Here is an 18,451-nt window from a genome sequence, read left to right as displayed (position 1 = left end):
ACCAAGAAGTCTTTCCATAGTGCTCTGTCCCAGCTGGCTCCTTGCAAAATTATTTCCAACTGGCCGGTTTACTGAGGGGAGTGGGACTGGACTTGGGCTGTGGCTCCAGAGGAGGAAAAACCCTTTAATTATCTTCAAGTGCAAGGACTGAAACATCCTCTGGCTGCATCCATGTCCAGCTCAGCACCCCAGCCCCCTCCCCATACCACATTCATTCTTGATGGGGTGTGCTGGGTTCTGCCAGGATCTCTCAACAGAGGGGGAGCAAAGCAGGCTTAATCCTTTTTTTCCCACCTCTAGCAACCTAACTGTCAATTGCAAGGGAATAACAAATCAAATGGGAAGGCAACCGATGTCATCTACCTGGACTTGTGCAAGGCCTTTGACACAGTCCCCCATCACATCCTTATCTCAAAATTGGAGAGAAGTGGATTTGATGGGTGGACCATCCAGTGGATAAGAAACTGGTTAACAGACCGTAGCCAAAGGGTGGTGGTCAATGGCTCTGTGTCCAGGTGGAGGCCGGTGACAAGCGATGTCCCGCAGGGGTCTGTCTTGGGACCGGTGCTCTTTAACATCTTTATCAATGACATGGATGATGGAATTGAGTGCACCCTCAGCAAGTCTGCGGGCGACACCAAGCTGAGTGGTGTGGTCGACACCCCAGAAGGAAAGGAAGCCATCCAGAGGGATCTTGACAGGGTGGAAAGATGGGCCCAGGTGAACCTAATGAGGTTCAACACTGCCAAGTGTCAGGTGTTGCACTTGGGCCGGAAGAATCCCAGACACAGATACAGACTGGGAGAAGAGCTTCTTGAGAGTAGCCCTGCTGAGAAGGACTTGGGGATCGTGGTGGATGAGAAACTTAACATGAGCCAGCAGTGGGCTCTTGCAGCTCTCAAGGCCAATGGGATCCTGGGCTCCATCAGGAGAGGAGTGGCCAGCAGGGACAGGAAGGTGATTGTCCCTCTCTACTCTGCCCTCGTGAGGTCCCATCTGGAGTACTGTGTCCAGATCAGGGGCCCCCAATACAAGAAAGATGTGGAACTGTTGGAGAGGGTTCAGAGGAGGGCAACAAGGATGATTAGAGGGCTGGAGCACCTGCGTTATGAAGAGAGGCTGAGGGAGCTGGGCTTGTTCAGCCTGGAGAAGACAAGGCTGCAGGGGGACCTCATTGCAGCCTTCCAGTCCCTGAAAGGAGCTTATAAGCAGGAGGGGATTCAACTTTTTAAAAGGATAGACAATGGCAGGACAAGGGGGAACAGATTAAAACTAAAGGAAGGGAGGTTTAGATGAGATATTAGGGGGAAGTTTTTTACAGAAAGAGCGGTAAGGTGCTGGAACAGGCTGCCCAGAGAGGTGATAGATGCCCTGTCCCTGGAGGTGTTCAAGGCCAGGTTGGATGGGGCCCTGGGCAACCTTGTGTAGATCCAGGCCTGGAAGTTGGTGTGGCAGGGGGGGTTGGAGCTCTATGATCCTTGGGGCCCCTTCCAACCCAGACCAGTCTGGGATTCTATGATTCTCTCATAAATGACACATGCCCTGTCCACCTCCTTGTATCTCAGCTCAGAGTTAATGTAGGAATGCCAAGCTTGCTCCTCTGGTTGCCACTCCATCCAGCATTCAAACACCAGCAGCATGCATGCCTTGAACACTGCTGACCTGCGAGTCATCCCTTCCCTTCTCCCTTTTTCAAGCCTCTATTAAGGCATCAGAGCTCTGATGCCCCCATCCCCCCCCCCCAGCTTTGCCAGAACACCGTAGCAAAGGCGCTTCAAACTGTCTCGTTATCTCATCAAAGCATCCCATACTACTATCCGCCCCTCACTCATGGAAAACAACCGGTGCTGCTGGAGCTGCTTGCCTATCAGGAGAAAAAGGAAAGGGCTGTATTGTGGCTTGGCTTCGATGGTGGCTGTGCTGGGGGGGGCTTGCTGTGCTCTTTGACAGAGAATGGAAAGCTTGAAAAGACTCAAGTTCTTGAAAGAGATGTTTGGGGGGGGGGTTGCTTAACCTTGAAAATTCTTGATTAAATTAAAAAAGAAAAAAATGCCTTCATCAAGCTCTGCTGCAGGAACTGTTTGGTGAAGATAAAGCCGGGTCATATTGTTGTGGAGCTGGATCTCGTGAGACCAAGTGTTTGCTTGGAATTGGAAAGCAGGCATGGAGCACCAAGCAGCATGGCAGATTTTTAAAGCCTTTCCCCCCCCCACATACACACACACCCTCCCCGGCATGTTTTGGCTCATATTAACCATTTCCAAGGGATTAGTGCCTGGCTGGAGTAAGTAGCCCAAAGCATTTTAGCCAGCTGGTCCCTAATCCCCAGGAAATGCCCCGTGTCTCCATCCATCCATCCATCCATCCATCCATCCATCCATCCATCCATCCATGCCTGCTGCTTACACAGGAGACTGGGGGAGCGGGGCTTGCGGGGGGGGGGGGGGGGGGGGGTGCATCTCTGCCTGCAGCTTTCCCATCTGCCAGTAGATGGCACAGGGCGTTTAAATAAAGCTGGAGAGGAGGCTGGAGAGGACGTTGTGGTTTCATTCTTAGAAGTTCTGATTTTTCATAATTTCGGTTTCAGCCAAGAACAAGGAAGCACCCTGAAGGTTGTGATTGAAAACCCCAGAAGTCTCTGCAGGAGAAAGCATAACTGCCTTGAGCACCCCCTAACTGCCTTGTGCACCCCGTAACTGCCTTGTGCACCCCCTAACTGCCTTGTGCACCCCGTAACTGCCTTGTGCACCCTGTAACTGCGTTGTGCACACCACGGTGTGTTTAACACTCAACACAATGGCTTTTTCTTGGGAAAACGTTTTTCTTTCTGCCCTACCCTCGAGGAACATGATTTCTTACACGACATCTCCTAATTCCTCCCTTGCTACGCCTGCTAATTCTGCTCTTCCCCCTTCAGTTGCTCCTGCTGGCAGAGATGGATGCTCAATGGCTTCGGATAACTCCCTCACCGCGTTTTTCCAGCGTGGGGATGTGGTTTGTCACAGTTTTTCGCCAAAGGCTGCTGGCTCTTAGCTCAGACTCTGGAGATTTACGCAGTCAAGCTGGGGCCAGCCTGAGTTCAGTCTCTGCCGACGGTTAGAGGAACAGCTTGAAGTTGGTTAAAACTGTTACAAACGTGCAAGCGCTGCCAAATCAGAGCCGCGCTCATGACATACATCGTCTCTAAATCCAAGAGGCATTGGGAGTAATACTTCTATTCCCAGCCAAATGCTTTAAGTGGGGCCAGCATCATAAGGCATCACAATGTTACATGCATTGGATCATATGTAATCTGGCAGCCCGATGCCAGAATTCACTTGCTGTTCCCACTCTTGAGTGTGGGCTCAGTGGAATTAGGGAGGCACGTTCGCATGGAGCATCTTTGTTTGAAGGTTCAGATTAGATACCAGAAAAAAATTTTTTACTGAAAGTGTTGTCAGGGCCTGAAACAGGTTGCCCAGGGTGGTGGTCTCTTCAGCCAAGGGACAGGAGATGGGACAAGGGGAAATGGCCTCAAGCTGCACCAGGGCAGGGTCAGATAAAATGTTAGGGTAAAGTTCTTCACTGAAAGAGTTGTGGGGATGTGGAACAGGCTGTCCGGGGAGGGGGTTGAGTCACCATCCCTGGATGTATCTGAAAAAAGGGGAGATGAGGTATTTAGGGATATGGTTTAGCACAGGACAGGAACGGTTGGACTTGATGATCTTAAAGGTCTTTTCCAACCTTGTGATTCTGTGAAGGGTTTTTCTGTGCAGAAGTTTTATTTCGTATTTCAAATGGCAACGTACTTCGGAATACAGAAAATGCAACCCATTTCCCAGACATAAATCCCAGCAATCTGAGGTGCCTGCATCAGGCTTTTGCTGTAGGCATCATCTATAACAGGGGAAAAAAAAAGAATTCTCAGGGGTACTTCATGGTTTGGACCTTGTTCAGATACATCTTGCAATAGAACCATGTCAGCAGACGTGATCCAGGATAGGGGATGAGCAGAGAGAAGGGAAGGTGCAGCAGGGTAATAAACCAAAGACTGCCATGGAATATGTAGAATCACCCGTTCCAGTTCACACGGTGATAATTACGGAGCAGTTCTTCAAACATCTGTCACCCAAGCGAAGCTTTTCAACTCCGTGTGGGGAGAGTTGTTAACATAAAAATGCAGCCAGGGTTCTCTGTGGCAGGTCTGCAGACTGATGCCACTCTGCTTCGGTTTCTGTATGAGGGAATTCCTAACCCTGTGAATGATGAACGTACACTGTGGAATGGTTTTCTGCACGATACCCGAATATTAACGATTCACCAACTGCTCTTGATCAGAATCACAGAATCACAGAATCACAGAATCATAGGGGTTGGAAGGGACCTCCAAAGATCATCGGGTCCAACCCCCTTGCCAAAGCAGGGTCCCTAGGACAGGTCACGCAGGTTGGCATCCAGATGGGTCTTGAATATCTCCTGAGAAGACTCCACACCCCCCTGGGCAGCCTGTCCCAGGGCTCCCTCACCCTCACCATGAAAAAGTTCTTCCACATATTGGTGTGGAACTTCCTGTGCTCCAACTTGTGGCCATTGTCCCTTGTCCTGTCCCCACAGCCTACTGAGAAGAGGCTGGCCATTTCCTCCTGTGTCCCACACTTGAGATATTGATAACCATTGATCAGATCCCCTCTCAGTCTTCTCTCAAGGCTGAACAGCCCAAGTTCATTCAGCCTTTCCTCTTAGGGGAGATGCTCCAGGCCTTAAATCATCTCCACAGTGTTTATAAATCCTCTGTAGGTCACTCTGAAACTGCTCTGGGTTTTGGGACGATCTCTCCAGCGCAGGTCATCAGGAGGCAGCTTTCCCTGCGAGTGCAGAAAATGCCTCTCACCCAGGAGAGTTCACAGGCCAGGCTCTCGCTGTCCTGCGGCGTAAACTGATACGGCTCCAGTGCACTGAATGAGGCAGTGCCGGCTGATGCCAGCGCAGAACCGGCCTCTCCGTCCTCCCCTTCTCTCAGCTCCACTCCAGCACGCCACACTGGCAGAGATGGGTGAGCTGATCTGACTGTAGCCAGCGTCTGCACAGAGGTTGCCCAGCCCTTCAATAAGACCCAGCCCTTCCTTTGGGCAGTGGAAAGGTAGAAAATGCTGCTTCTTCAGCCTTTGCATTTCCCTGTCAGAAGAAGCCTCATTCCTGATGAATGACATACATGCTTGTTCTTCAAGGGGTTATTCTCCTCCTTTATGTATTCACAAAGGTGATAAACAGCATATGGCGTAAGTGTGCTTGTCCCCATCTTGAAAAGAGGTGTCATGCCTACCTCCCAGAGGCACTACAGGTTGTAATTCCTGCTCCACAATGATGCAAGATCCCCGGGCGGGCAGCATTGTGTATGGGTTGTTGTTGTTTGACATCCAGTAGAGCATCCAGCCAGCATGGAGTTGTTATTGCACCAGCTACAGCACAAACACGTAAGGAGGGACCGTCCCTGCCCGTGAAGGTTGGACACACAGGGAGGCAGGGAGGACTGAATGTGCCCGAGCAGGTTTGGGGCAGAGCTGCTGTGAAGAGGCAGCTTTTAGAAATCCATCCCCAGCAAAGCCCTGAGCTCTGCTGTCCTAATAAATGGGCGGCGCGGGCGTGTCGTGGGCGAGGAAGACTCAGCTTTTATGGGTGCTGTGCCCAGGCTTTTTCACTTTTAAGGATGCAGTGAAAGGAGGGATAGAGCATAATCCTACTCGCAGGGCTGCAGAGGGAAGTTTTATTGCTGCCTGAGCTGGGGAGAGGATCAGACTTTTAAATGAACAGTGGTGCTAGATCTGGAAGGTGATAGTTAATCTCAGCCAGGGCATAATACCCTGTAATAGGAAACCTGGTTTGTATGAGACTCCGGTGACAGTCAAATCCTTTCAGTGGGCACTGCTCCATTATTTAAAGATCAATAATAAAACATGAAATTTTTATTGATTCCCTTCATATTTTTCTTTTATTTTTATTGTTTACTCCAGGAGGGTTTGGGGGGTTTTGCCCTCACTGATCTTTGGCTGTTTCTTGCCTAACGTCTTTGTTTTCCAATGGCACCCTCATCCCCTATGAAGAGAGGCTGAGGCAGCTGGGCTTGTTCAGCCTAGAGAATAGAAGGCTGCGGAGGAACCTCATTGCAGCCTTCCAGTCCCTGAAGGGAGCAGAGAAACAGGAGGGAATCAGCTTTTTAAAAAGGTAGACAATGACAGGACAAGGGAGATGGATTGAAGCTAAAGGAGGAAAGGGTTAGATGAGATATTAGGGAGAAGTTCTTCATAGAGAGAGTAGTGAGGTGCTGAAACAGGCTGCCCAGAGAGGTGGTAGATTCCCCATCCCTGGGGGTGTTCAAGGCCAGGTTGGATGGGGCCCTGGGCAACCCTGTGTAGATTCAGGCCTGGAGGTTGGTGGCCCTGCCTGTGGCAGGGGGTTTGGAATTCTGTGATCCTTGGGGTCCCTTCCAATCCAGACCAGTCTGTGATTCTATGATCTCATGCACAAGCCCCTGAGCACAGTGGGGCCAAAGCCACGCTCTCCTTTCGGGAGTGACAAAGATCTTTTCCATCAAGACAGAGGAAGGATCCTGGGGAAAGGGGTGGGGGAGGGGGGTGGCTAGGGTGATGAAACCTTACAGAGGAAGGGTTGGTTGGTTGTTTTCCTTTCTTTTGCGAGGGGTCAGTCCTTGATTTAAGGCAGGAGCGGTACGAACAAAGTTTCGATAGAGGCCCTGTATGAGTGCGGGAGGGGGCAGGAATGAGAGGCAACCCCTCCCATGCGGCGGGGATGCTGCTGGGGAGCCGGGCAGCCCCTCTTCCCGGCGGGGTTTGTATCTTTAAAGCAGGCTGGCGGGGCGCCGGGCCGGGCGGGAGGCGTGGTGAGCCGGGGAAGGAGCCAGTTTCCTGCTTCCCCGCTCGCAGCCGAGCGGCGGTGGCGGGGGGAGGCGCTCGCCGCTTCCCCCCCACCACCACCTCCCTCATCAGTCCCCCCTCCCCATATCATACACACCCCCCTTCCCCATCCGTCCATCTATCCATCCATCTATCTTCACATCCACCCATCCATCCATCTACCCACCCACCGCCCTCCATGGGCCGGCGCTGCCGGCGCTGAGCACCGGGAGGCAGCGCCCGGCGGCGCACCCCGGGCTGCCGCGATGAGCGGCGGGGAGGTGGTGTGCTCGGGCTGGCTCCGAAAGTCACCGCCGGAGAAGAAGTTACGGAGATACGTAAGTCTCAAGCCCACCCCATCTCATCGCTACCCCTGCTCCGGGGAAACCGGGATCTTCCTCCCTCTCCCTGTCTCCCTCCATCCCTCCGGTAGCCGCCGCCCGCCCGGGTGCACCTGCTGCCGCCTCGCCCGGCGTCGCGGAGGCTCTGCAGGGCTCGGGGTACTCCTCGACCGGGCTGGGGTGGGTGGTCGTGGCTCCCCACCGCTCGGGGAGGGGTGGGAGCATTTCCCTTCCTCCCCCGCTCCTCCTCGCCTTTCCCTCGGTAGCAGCGGGGTGATGGCCGCGGTTGGACCGGGCAGCCGGGTTTGGGGCAGTTCTTAGCGCACCCCGGGGGTGACCGGGCTCACCCCGGGACCTGCGACTGTCACACCCCTCTCCTTTGAAGCCGCGTCTCTTAGGGGAGGGTGAGAATACCTTTGTCCCGAGGAGTAAAAGGCAATAATGCATCTTGGATCCCCCCCAACACCCCCACAACGGTCGCTTTGCCCCCTTCCCCTCGCACGGTTCCTATTAATCATTGAAGGTTCGAACCCTTTGAAGATAGCACCGGTAGCGCCTGGATAGCCTTTCGCCCGTCGTTAGCGGCCGAGATCAAACACTTCAAAGAAGTTGTAAAAAGAGGGTCCGAGCGCCAGCCCTGTCACACTCCCTGCTCCACGAAAGGGAACGGGGTTCTCTGCACCCTCCCTGTGATGGTCTCACTGTGCTCCATGAGCGTTAAGAGCTCAGGAACACGGCTACGTGGAGCTGCCGTCCCATGACTCGGCACATCGGGATATGAAGCCAGGGTCCCACTCCCTAACTCCAGTGACCAATGTCTGCCAGGTTTTTGGTTGGCTGGGATGCAGCCTCTGGGAGAGAGTTGGATGCTCTCCCTTGTTTTGGAGGGGGGACACACACAGACCGACACAGGACCAGCCAAATTGTCTGTTGGTCCCGTGGCTTTTGCCTGCGCGTGTTGTGGTTTCCATGTCGGTTTGGGAGCGTCAGGCAGAACAAGTGCAGCTGGTGCCTCCCTGCTGCCTGTTATCGATTGATGGAAGCATCGCTGCCTACCCTAGAGAGGGGGAGGAATGTCTGTAGTCCTGGATCACAGGCTAGGGCAGGGCCAGAGGAGTCTCTGATTTGTGATCCATGTTGCTAGCCTTGTCCAAAATGGGTGCAGCTCTGTAAACATCACGGGTGCCACATCCCCTTGCATGCCCAGTTGGTCTTTGCAGTCCTTTCCCAGTGTGCCTGAACCCCTTTGAGGGAGGATTGGGTTGGCCGTGAGATGGAGCTATGAGGGAATCCAGTTCTTTCGGTCCCCGTCCCCCAAAATATACCGAGACAAAGGTAAAGCCGGGTGTTTACATGGGAAATACCAAAGCCCTGCTGTATGTAGGCAGGCTTTGTGGGAGCTGGACAGAATGACTTTGTGCATGCTGAACTGTGGAGGATGCTTTTAGCTTAATGGAGCAAAGCACCTTCCTCCCGCAGAAATCAACTAATTGCTGATCCTGAGTCACCAGTGGCCTTAACTCATCAAACATCATTAGCTCCCCAGCATCTGCCCCGTGAAAGGGTGCTCACATCGCCTTCTGAATATCCAGCTTGTGCTCTGGCATTCCAGCAAGAGCTGAATAAATCTGCTCAACGCTCTACACGAGGGTGTGACACGCCGGCGGTTAGGGCTAATTATCGGCGTGCATAAGAGTGCTTTTCATCCAGATACATCCCAAAGCGCTTTGCGAGCCACCTATGTTTTCAAAACATCCTCATTCTCCCCCCACCCCCCCAAAGAGGAAACGCAGCCGCGCTGAGATGATGTGCCTGGCCGTCCCACGCAGCCTCTGCGGAGCAGGAAGCGATGCTCCACAGATGTCACTCGGGGGGGGAGATCTCTGTCCCAGAGCAGTCCCAGCGTTGTGGTCAGTGGGACTTCCCTTCCAGTCACGCTGGTTGTGCTGGCTTCCTGCCTCGGTGGCTGGATTTGAAAACGTTGGGCTTAGCTTGGGCTAGTGTTCTCCTCTGGTGGTGCCCTGTCCCCTTGATTTTCAATGCATTCTGGTTAATACAATTAATATCAGTATTAATTATGAATATCAGTCTTAATACATATACAGTATTATTGTATTAATTATTGTATTAAATATTGTATTAATTATTGTATTAATACTTATGAATCTAATTAATACTGATATAGCTGAAGCGTGTGCTGCGGGTGGCGGTGTGTTGATCAAGCTGTTCCCTCCAGTAGTGGTCCAGGACAGGTAGATGCGATAGAACCCAAGGCTGTTGGCTTTGATACCCTAAAACCTGCCTTCATCTCCAACCATCCCACGTGGCCAGGCTTTGGTTTTCAGGCACCAAAAGTGGGTCTTCCACCACCACGCTCTTATGCCGGTGTTTGCCTGGGCTCGGAGGGAAGGCACTGAATTCCCAGCTTTGCCACTTTTCCTTATGCCTTCGGTTTATATGCTGCTTCAAGGCCTCAAAGGAGAGATCTCAGTCTGCAGGATGCTGCTAATTGGGTTTGAAGTTCCTGCTCTGGCTGTATTGACACAAGGAAGACGATAGATTTATTTTTCTCTTTAACGAGCGCTATTCAAGTGTACGTTGCACATGGGTGTGTTGCTGATGCTGCCCTTGAAGTGCTGGGCTTTCATCAGCCTGGTTCTCTTTTGGTTTTGCTTTTCAAGGAGATCTTTGGCAAGGAGGGAAGGTGGTAAATTTTCTTCCCTAATTTCAATCTGCAGTCACTGGGGAAGGGAACTCTTCTCCACCCCTGACCCACAGAGTGTTAATCTTCACTTGCAGCAGTCCTGGCTCAGTTTCACTGAATATTATGGGATATTTTATGTAGGACCTCTTTGCACCACGCTCTGGGAAGTGTTTGGGTTGGGAGGTTCTCTTCATCCGATCAAATGCTGACTGTTTAAAGGTTGGGACAAACTGCGCCTCTTTACTGCCTTGTAACTGGGGATGGGGGGGTTCATGTGGACCCCAGGCAGTTTGGCCATGATCTCAGATAAGCCTAGAAAGTGTTACTATAGTATTGATAATAGAAGATAACAAAACAATCGAAGGTCAAAAGTAACAGAGATACCACAATTCCCCCTCCCATCTCCGTTCTGCTCGGGACACCAAGCTCCCATCATCGGCTGCTCACCTGACCTTTTTTTTCCCCAAATATTTTTATGCCTTCTTAAAATCACAGAATAGTTTAGGTTGGAAGGGACCTTTAAAGGTCATCCAACCCCTCTGCAGCAGTAAGCAGGGACATCTTCAACTAGATGAGGCTACTCAAAGCCCCATCCAACCTGGCCCTGAATCTTTCTGGGGATGGGGCATCTACCACCCCTCCCAGCAACCCCGTGCCAACACCTCACCAACCTGATCGTAAAAAGAAATTCTTCCTTATATCCAGTCTGGATCTCCGCCCTTTTAGTTTACAATCATCACCTCTCGTCTGATTGCTACAGGCCCTATTAGAAAGTCTGTCCTCACCTTCTCTCTTTCTGACTTCTTAGCCTTGAGAAGAGAAGCCTGAGAGGGGATCTGATCAATGGTTATCAATATCTGAAGGGTGGGACACAGGGGGAAATGGGCAGCCTCTTCTCAGTGGGCTGTGGGGACAGGACAAGGGGCAATGGCCTCAAGTTGGAGCACAGGAGGTTCCATACCAATATGGGGAAGAACTTTTTCAGAGTGAGGGTGAGGGAGCCCTGGGACAGGCTGCCTGGACGGGTGTGGAGTCTCCTTCTCTGGAGATATTCCAGCCCCATCTGGACGCCGACCTGTGTGACCTGTCCTAGGGACCCTGCTTTGGCAGGGGGGGTTGAACCTGATCATCTCTGGAGGTCCCTTCCAGCCCCTCGAATCCTGTGATTCTGTGACTTTCACGCATGGAAGGGTCTCCTTGTACACAGCCACAATGTGCAGAGCTGTCCTTTCATCCTCCTCCTGGCTCCTCCTTAAAACACCCACGAGGAAAAAAAGAAAAATAAGAAAGGAAAACCCAGTCCCTGAAGACAACCGCCTCAGCCTGAGCTGTGTGACCGATGAGCCGAGACCGGCAGACGTTGTGCGGGTCTGTCCTCACTGTCTCCTGGTGCTCTCTGGCTGGACGTGCCTGTCTGTCGTCTCCCGAGTCAGACGTGGGCTCGGAGCGGTGCTTTGTGTCTGTGTCCGCTGCCTGGCGCAGTGGGGCTCAGGGGGCGGCTCTCTGGCAGCAAAGCCCTGCGGAATGTAGCTGCTGTCGTGGAGCAGCTCCTGGCTTCCCTATCATGAAATCTACGCGCTTCACCTGGTCGTTTATGTACCGTGAAGCCAGAGTATTTTCAGACTGGCTGAGAAGGATGTCTACAGTTCTGCCTAAAAGGAAAGCTTCTCCTCTTGTATTGCTTTGACAGTCCCCTAGTGCTTCCCCCTCCCCCTGCCCTTCCCTCTTTACTGAGGGGAGAGTTTGTCTTTGTGCATCAGTGGCCATTTTTACACCAAGCAGAATCACAGGATGGTCGGGGTTGGCAGGGACCTCTGGAGATCATCTAGTCCAACCCCCTGCCAGAGCAGGATCACCTAAACTAAATCACACAGGAATGCATCCAGGTGGGTTTCAATGTCTCCAGAGGTGGAGACTCCCCAACCTCTTTGGGCAGCCTGGCCCAGGTCTCTAGCACCTTCCCAGGAAAGAAGTTCCTCCTCAGGGTTAGGTGGAACATCCTCTTGTCCAATGTGTGCCCATTACCTCCTGTCCAATGTGTGCCCATTACCTCTTGTCCTGTCCCTGGGCACCACTGAAAGAAGCCTGACCCCATCCTCTGACCCCCATTCCTCAAGGATTTATCAGCATTGATAAGTTTCCCCCTCAGTCTTCTCCAGGCTAAAAAGTCCCAAGTCCCTCAGCCTCTCTTCATCAGAGAGATATTCTAGTCCCCCTCAGCATCTCTGTAGCCCTTTTTTTTACCCTCTGCAGTAGCTCTCTCTCCTTCTTGACCCAGGGAACCCAGCACCACACACACAATTCCAGATGATGCCTCACCAGGGCAGAGCAGAGGGGCAGGAGAACCTCCCTTGATGTGCTGGCCATACTTTCTTTAATATACCCCCAGGATGCCACTGGCTTTCTTGGTCATGAGGACACATTGCTGGCTCATGGTCAACATGTTGTCCACCAGGACTCCCAGGCCTTTTTTCACAGATCTGCTCTCCATCAGGTCACCATAGCATGTAGGTTAGCAGTCATCAGAAGACCTGTTCCTTCCCAATGGAGCGAGTAGAAGAGGTTAAGCTTGGGTTGATTTACTGATTGCAGCCCTGTTTCTAGGCATATCTTCCTAATGAAGAGCTTCTTTGGGCCCCAAAGCAGATCCTTAATATGTCATCTGGATGATACTATAGATGTCTTCATTAAATGATTCAGTAGGATGTGGACTGAAGCAGGACCACTGGAGTGTCTTCAGCTGCTTAAATGACGGAGTTACCGGGAGATGTTTGGCATAGCACTAATCAAGATGAAATTTTAGAGCAGGGGGAGAAGACAGGACATCCCTTTAACCCCACAGCAAAATACAAACAAATGAACATTAAACAAAAAGATCCCTTTTTCCCCCCTTCTTTTTTTCTCTTGTCCTGAAGGAGTTGTGATGGGTAGCTCTCAGATCCAGCTGTGCCATGCCTGATCCAGGATGCTCCCCTCTACCAAAAAACAGGAAACGGTTGCAGATTCCCAAGAAAAGCACCAAAAAAGCGAGCAGAAACCTAGAAAACATGGAAAAGGCTGAAGGAAATGAGGTTGTTTAGTCTAGGGACTAGAGGGCTGAGTGGAGAAATAACAGTCGTTGAGTATGTCAAAGGTAGCTGTGGAGGGGGAGGGAGTAAACGGTTCTCCATGGCCAATGGTGGGAGGCCAAGACGTGCTGAGCTCAAACTGAAGCGAGGGAAACAAGTGTTTGGAAAAATCCTCCTAACCTCTGATGGCCAGAGGAGTGGAGCAGTGGAACAGATTGTTCGGGATGGGCTCGGAGTCTCCGTCGGTGGAAGTTTCAATGGGCAGGTTGGCCAAACACCGAGAGCTGATCCCATCTTGAGGCAGTGGAATAAATTTGACAGACTCTCCAGAAGTCCCTTCCAGTGCTGGTTTAGGTGGATTTATGGATTTTTGAGCCTGGACTCGGGGAGGGAGAGTGAGGAAGCTTTAGGGCACAAATCGTGTTGCCTGGGTCTGCTGATGGGGCTCAGGGAGGTTCTCTGGTGCAGTGCAAACAAGTTCTTTGTGGGAAGTTTGACAGCACCAAGCACCGTGACTTCACATCTCATTCCAGCTGTCAAGCTGCCTTGCTGCACCCTGCTCCTCCCAGGTGATCTCCAGCCTCGATTCAAACAGGCTGTAAGACATTTCAGCTCTTGTCACCTGCCCTTATGATTCAGAGGAGGAGGGATGAACATTTGTTCTGCTAGAGAAGGTTTTGCAGGTCAGGGGGTGCATTTCACTTGCAAGGGCAGTACCCACCGGCGCTCCTGCAGCACCACCTCTCTTGTGCAATGCTGCACAAAGGTCAGGCTCCATAACTTGTTTCTCTGCTGCATCATTGCTGGTGAGTCAAAATACACAACCTCTTCCCTGCAGCCTGTTCTCGGGGTCATTCTGTTTGGGTGTGGGGCTGCGTTCCTTTGCCCACTGTAACATTTTCTGGGGGCGATCAGATGATGGTATGTTGTCATAGTGATGCTCTTGGTGTAGTAACATGGAACTACTTGAAGGGTGGTTATGAGGATGATCACAAAATCATAGAATGGCCTGGGTTGGAAGGGACCCCAAGCATCACAGAGTTCCAACCCCCCTGCCACAGGCAGGGACACCAACCTCCAGACCTGGAGCTACACAAGGTTGCCCAGGGCCCCATCCAACCTGGGCTTGAACACCTCGAGGGATGGGGCATCCACCACCTCTCTGGGCAGCCTGTTCCAGCACCTCACCACTCTCTCTGTCAAGAACTTCCCCCTAATATCTCATCTAACTCTTTCCTCCTTTAGCTTCAATCCATTCCCCCTTGTCCTGCCATTATCTGCCCTTTTAAAAAGTCAAACTCTTCTCAGTTTTGGGAGGTGACAGAACAAGGGGGTGGCAACTGCAGCCCAGCTTTGGAGGTTCAGGTTGGGTGCTGGGGAAAGCTTCTCCGCTGGGCAGGTCGTGGGGTAGAGGGACAGGTTCCCATATTGGTTTCATATTCTCAGTCTTGGGAGGTTTTTGAGACTTTGGCTAGAGAAAATCCCACCTGACCTGATCTAATCACACCTCAAGTGTAAGGCTGGACTAGAAATCTCCTGAGGTGCCTTCAACCCAACATTTCTGATGAGCTCCCACTCTCATCAGAAATGCATCCACTTTAGCCCAGCTCTCCCTGCTTTGTTTCCTGACAACGTGAGCAACCTGAGGGAAGCAGCTCTTCAGCTGCTACAACTCAAACTGGTTTGGTCAGGACTAACCCACACACCTTCCCCAGGCAGTGCATCAGCCGAGGTGGACGTGCCTGTAGAGGTAAGGAGTCCCTGTGTTGTGTGATGAGTCAAACTGGTCCGTTTTCCTGGTGCTTTGGCTTTGCTAAGATGGCTTGAGTGACTCTTCAGCCATCTGTCATGGCTTCAGAGCTGGCTGGTGGTCCTGGCAAAGTCCACAGTGGGTGTAAAAGATTGATGGTGGTAAAGCACAGGTTGAACTTAGGAAAGACAAACAATACTTAAGGAAAAGTGTAACAGGAAGCTGGCTCCATTTCTCCTTGGAGGAGAGCAAAGTGATACTGAAACCCTTTTTTCTCTTTTTCTTTCAGTGAGTGTCAGATGCAAGAGGTGATGTCATAGTGTTTACCAGACCAAAGCACATCATTTATAGTAGTGACTCAAAGGCAGAGCAAATATTATTTATTTGCATTACAGTAGCAGCTGAGGCAGATAGGATTGGGACTTGATGCACTGAGGGTTTGGTGAGACCACGTCTGCCCCGAAGCATCTGGATGGATGGGGAAACTGAGGCACGGGGCAAGTCAGTGGTTTGGCTGCATTTGTGTTCAGGGTGATTCCCGTGGCCGGGAACTTGACTTGGCTTTACAGATTCACTGAATTGTAGGGGTTGGAAGGGACCTCCAGGGACCATGGAGTCCAACCCCCCTGCCAAAGGAGGGTCCCTAGGTATTGCTTCTACCTAAGCCAAAGGTTTCCGAGCTGCTCACTGGCTGCTGGGGAAGGGTGGAGAAAGCAACTGGTCCCCAGAAATACGTAGTACTTCCAGCAGGGATTTAGGCAGAAAGAGTGCTGAGGTCATCTGGGGCCTCTCTGAGATGAGGTAATCCACAAAAATTGGGAATTACTGTTTTTAATATACTCTGCCCGCCCTTTCAGTGCTCTTTTCAAGTCTTTAAAGTCTCACTTCCTACCGTAACGCTCAGGTGGACCTTTCAGCACCTAATAATGGTGACAAAGCGTATTTACCCCTGTCTTGGGAGATGGGAGAAACAGGGAAGAGAGACTTTGATTCACTTCAGGTTGTGCAGAGAGCAGCATCAGAACTCAAAGAGGTTTCTGAACCAGTGCCTGGCCTCTCCTTCACCTCTCAGCCCTTCTCCCTGGGACAGTCCCCCTGGTGAGGGGGGGAAAGATTAAACCCAGGATAAGCATTATGCAAATGTTTATTCTCCCATACCATCCTCTGGCTGGGTAATTTCATGGAATTTTAGTTGTGGTACACCTAGGCATATCTTTTGGCTGAGAGGCATCATGTAAATACAGACCCTTGTGATTTCCTCATCCATAGCTGCGAGCGGGAAGCCTGGCCCAGCTGCCAGGGCTGTTGAGAGCCTGGCCCATGCCACCAGTTGGGACATATGGCTCAGGAGAGGCTCCCAAAGCTGCTGATCATGCAGAAAATCTCCTGGAGCATCCTTGGGCCTCTGCTGTGGGCCACTGAGCAGCATCTACAGCAGTGTTCCTCGTGCGGATGAATAAGCTCAGGAGTACACCTGCCCTCCAGAGTTTTGCTTGGTGTCTCCTCAGTCTGGTGATGGCTCCCATAATTCAGTTCAAATAACAAAAATAGCTCTGAAGAAGAAAAGTCCCTCTTCTCTTTTGCACATCGGATGATCTCTGTGCCTTATCTCTGGTCCTTTCCCCAGCACACAGTGCTGCAGGCTCAAAAGGCAAAGGCTGGCTTGGGTTTTTATTCACCTCTTCCAGTCTCTCATCCCAGCTGAGAAGTCACCAGAGTTAGAAATTATTTGTTTACACCCTTGCACACCACTGTGTGCGACCGAGTGAAACCAGCTTGGTGGTTACTGCAGGATAAACCAGCAGCGAATCGGTGATGAGCACAGGAGGGGCTGTAGATGAGGTCCCTTTTCTTTCTTCTTTCTGATGGCCAACAAGAAAGGCAAATATTCGGCATGGGGAATCACAGGGAGCAGACCCATGACCCCAAGCAGTGGGCCGTGTGCATCCTCCAGGCAGACACACCAGAACCTGAGATACACCTGCACTGGAACTTCCTTCAGGCAGGTGACAGGAGATGGGACAAGGGGAAACATTCTCAAGCCGCACCAGGGCAGGGTCAGCTCAGATGTCAGGAAAAAGTTCTTCACTGAAAGAGTTGTCAGGGTCTGGAACAGGCTGCCCAGGGAGGGGATTGAGTCACCATCCCTGGATGTGTTTAACAGATGGGTAGATGAGGTACGTAGGGATATGGTTTAGCACAGGTCAGGAACGATTGGACTCAATGATCTTAAAGGTCTTTTCCAACCTTGTGACTCTGTGATTCCTGAGATGGAGGAAGGGGAGTTCCTCAAGGTCAGTATGCAAACCTGCGCAGTGCCATCACACACGTCATCCATCCTATCTAGCCACCCAGTGATTTCAATATGTGCCATGTTTAACATTAAAATAAAATAACATATAAATAAAAATGATCTTCAGTCCAAAAAAAAAAGCTCCTTGTTGTCTTCAGCTTTCAAGCTGTGCCTTTAAAGAGCGGGAGGAAAATCTGAGTGCTGGAAGCATATGTTTCTTCCTGTGTGAGATAGCCAGCGGTGCCTGTTTCTCCAATGAATCTGGAATAATTTGATGCCAGCAACCTGGGGGGGCGATTTCAGCTCTGGATTTGTCTTTTTGTATTTGGTTCCTTGGTTTTGGGGTTTTTTTTTTTCTTTCCCTGAGCTCTTGCGCAGTTTTCCTGGAGAAGGTTGGGATCTGGGAAATCTTGCATCAGTCTGGATGTCTGCATTACACTAATACCTAGAAATGAACCTCTCCGTCCAAATGCGAATATTCTCTCCCCCCCCCCCGCCCCCAAAGTGACGCCTGTTCAGGATAGGAGGTTCACTTTTGGGCCAGAAATGGGACATTTTTATTTATAGCTTATGTCTGGCTTTGAGGCAGGACCAGTTGAGGACAGCTCTCAGACATTTCTGTGATTGCTTCTTCCTCTCTGTTGCTTGGAAAACTTCTCCATCTCTGCCTACTCTGGGCTCTTCTTCATTTGGCCTCCAAATTTTTAAACCTTGCATGTTCAGTCTCTCTTTTTCCTGTAATCTATTATTATTATTATTATTATTATTATTATTATTATTATTATTATTATTATATTGTTTATTATTTCTCCTGCTTCCCAATGACTTTTGGACACATCCGAAATCTTTCCATCGTGTCTCCTGGATCTAAGATACATCTCCTAATAGCATCTCAGTACTTGTTATGCATCTTATTCCCTTTAAACCTGGTATTTTCCACATGGCATTTGCTTTGGAAGGCATTTAGACATCTCTTTGGTGGAGTTCCAGCTCCCGCATCCATATGGTAAGATGGAAATAACATTTTTGAATCAAAGATTTGTGGTCTTTCTGACTTTTGTAGATTTCCAGCGATTAAGTTTTGCTGACGATGGGAGCCGCTGCCTCGCCCATTCGGCTTCCCCGCTGACCTTCTGAACATCCCCGTGGACTTTTGGGTGGCTGCCAAAGGAGTTGACTTGCTAAACAAACTCCTTGGCCACTTCATGTAATACCCAAACAGGGATGATGTCTCCTTTCCAAAAGTGATTAGTAAACCTTCCTTTCCCTTTTCTGGTGACTTTGAGGCGTTTTCTAAGTTTTGAGCTCCGGAGAGCTGTGTCACCCACTCGCTGTAGGTCTGGCACTGTGTGCTGCTGTTGAACTGGGCAATACTTATGTTTGTCTGCATTTTTTAATCTCATAG

The sequence above is a fragment of the Gallinula chloropus genome (genome assembly GCF_964237585.1).
Source record: "Gallinula chloropus genome assembly, chromosome: 1".
Lineage (NCBI taxonomy): Eukaryota > Metazoa > Chordata > Aves > Gruiformes > Rallidae > Gallinula > Gallinula chloropus.
Note: the sequence above shows the minus strand (reverse complement) of the source record.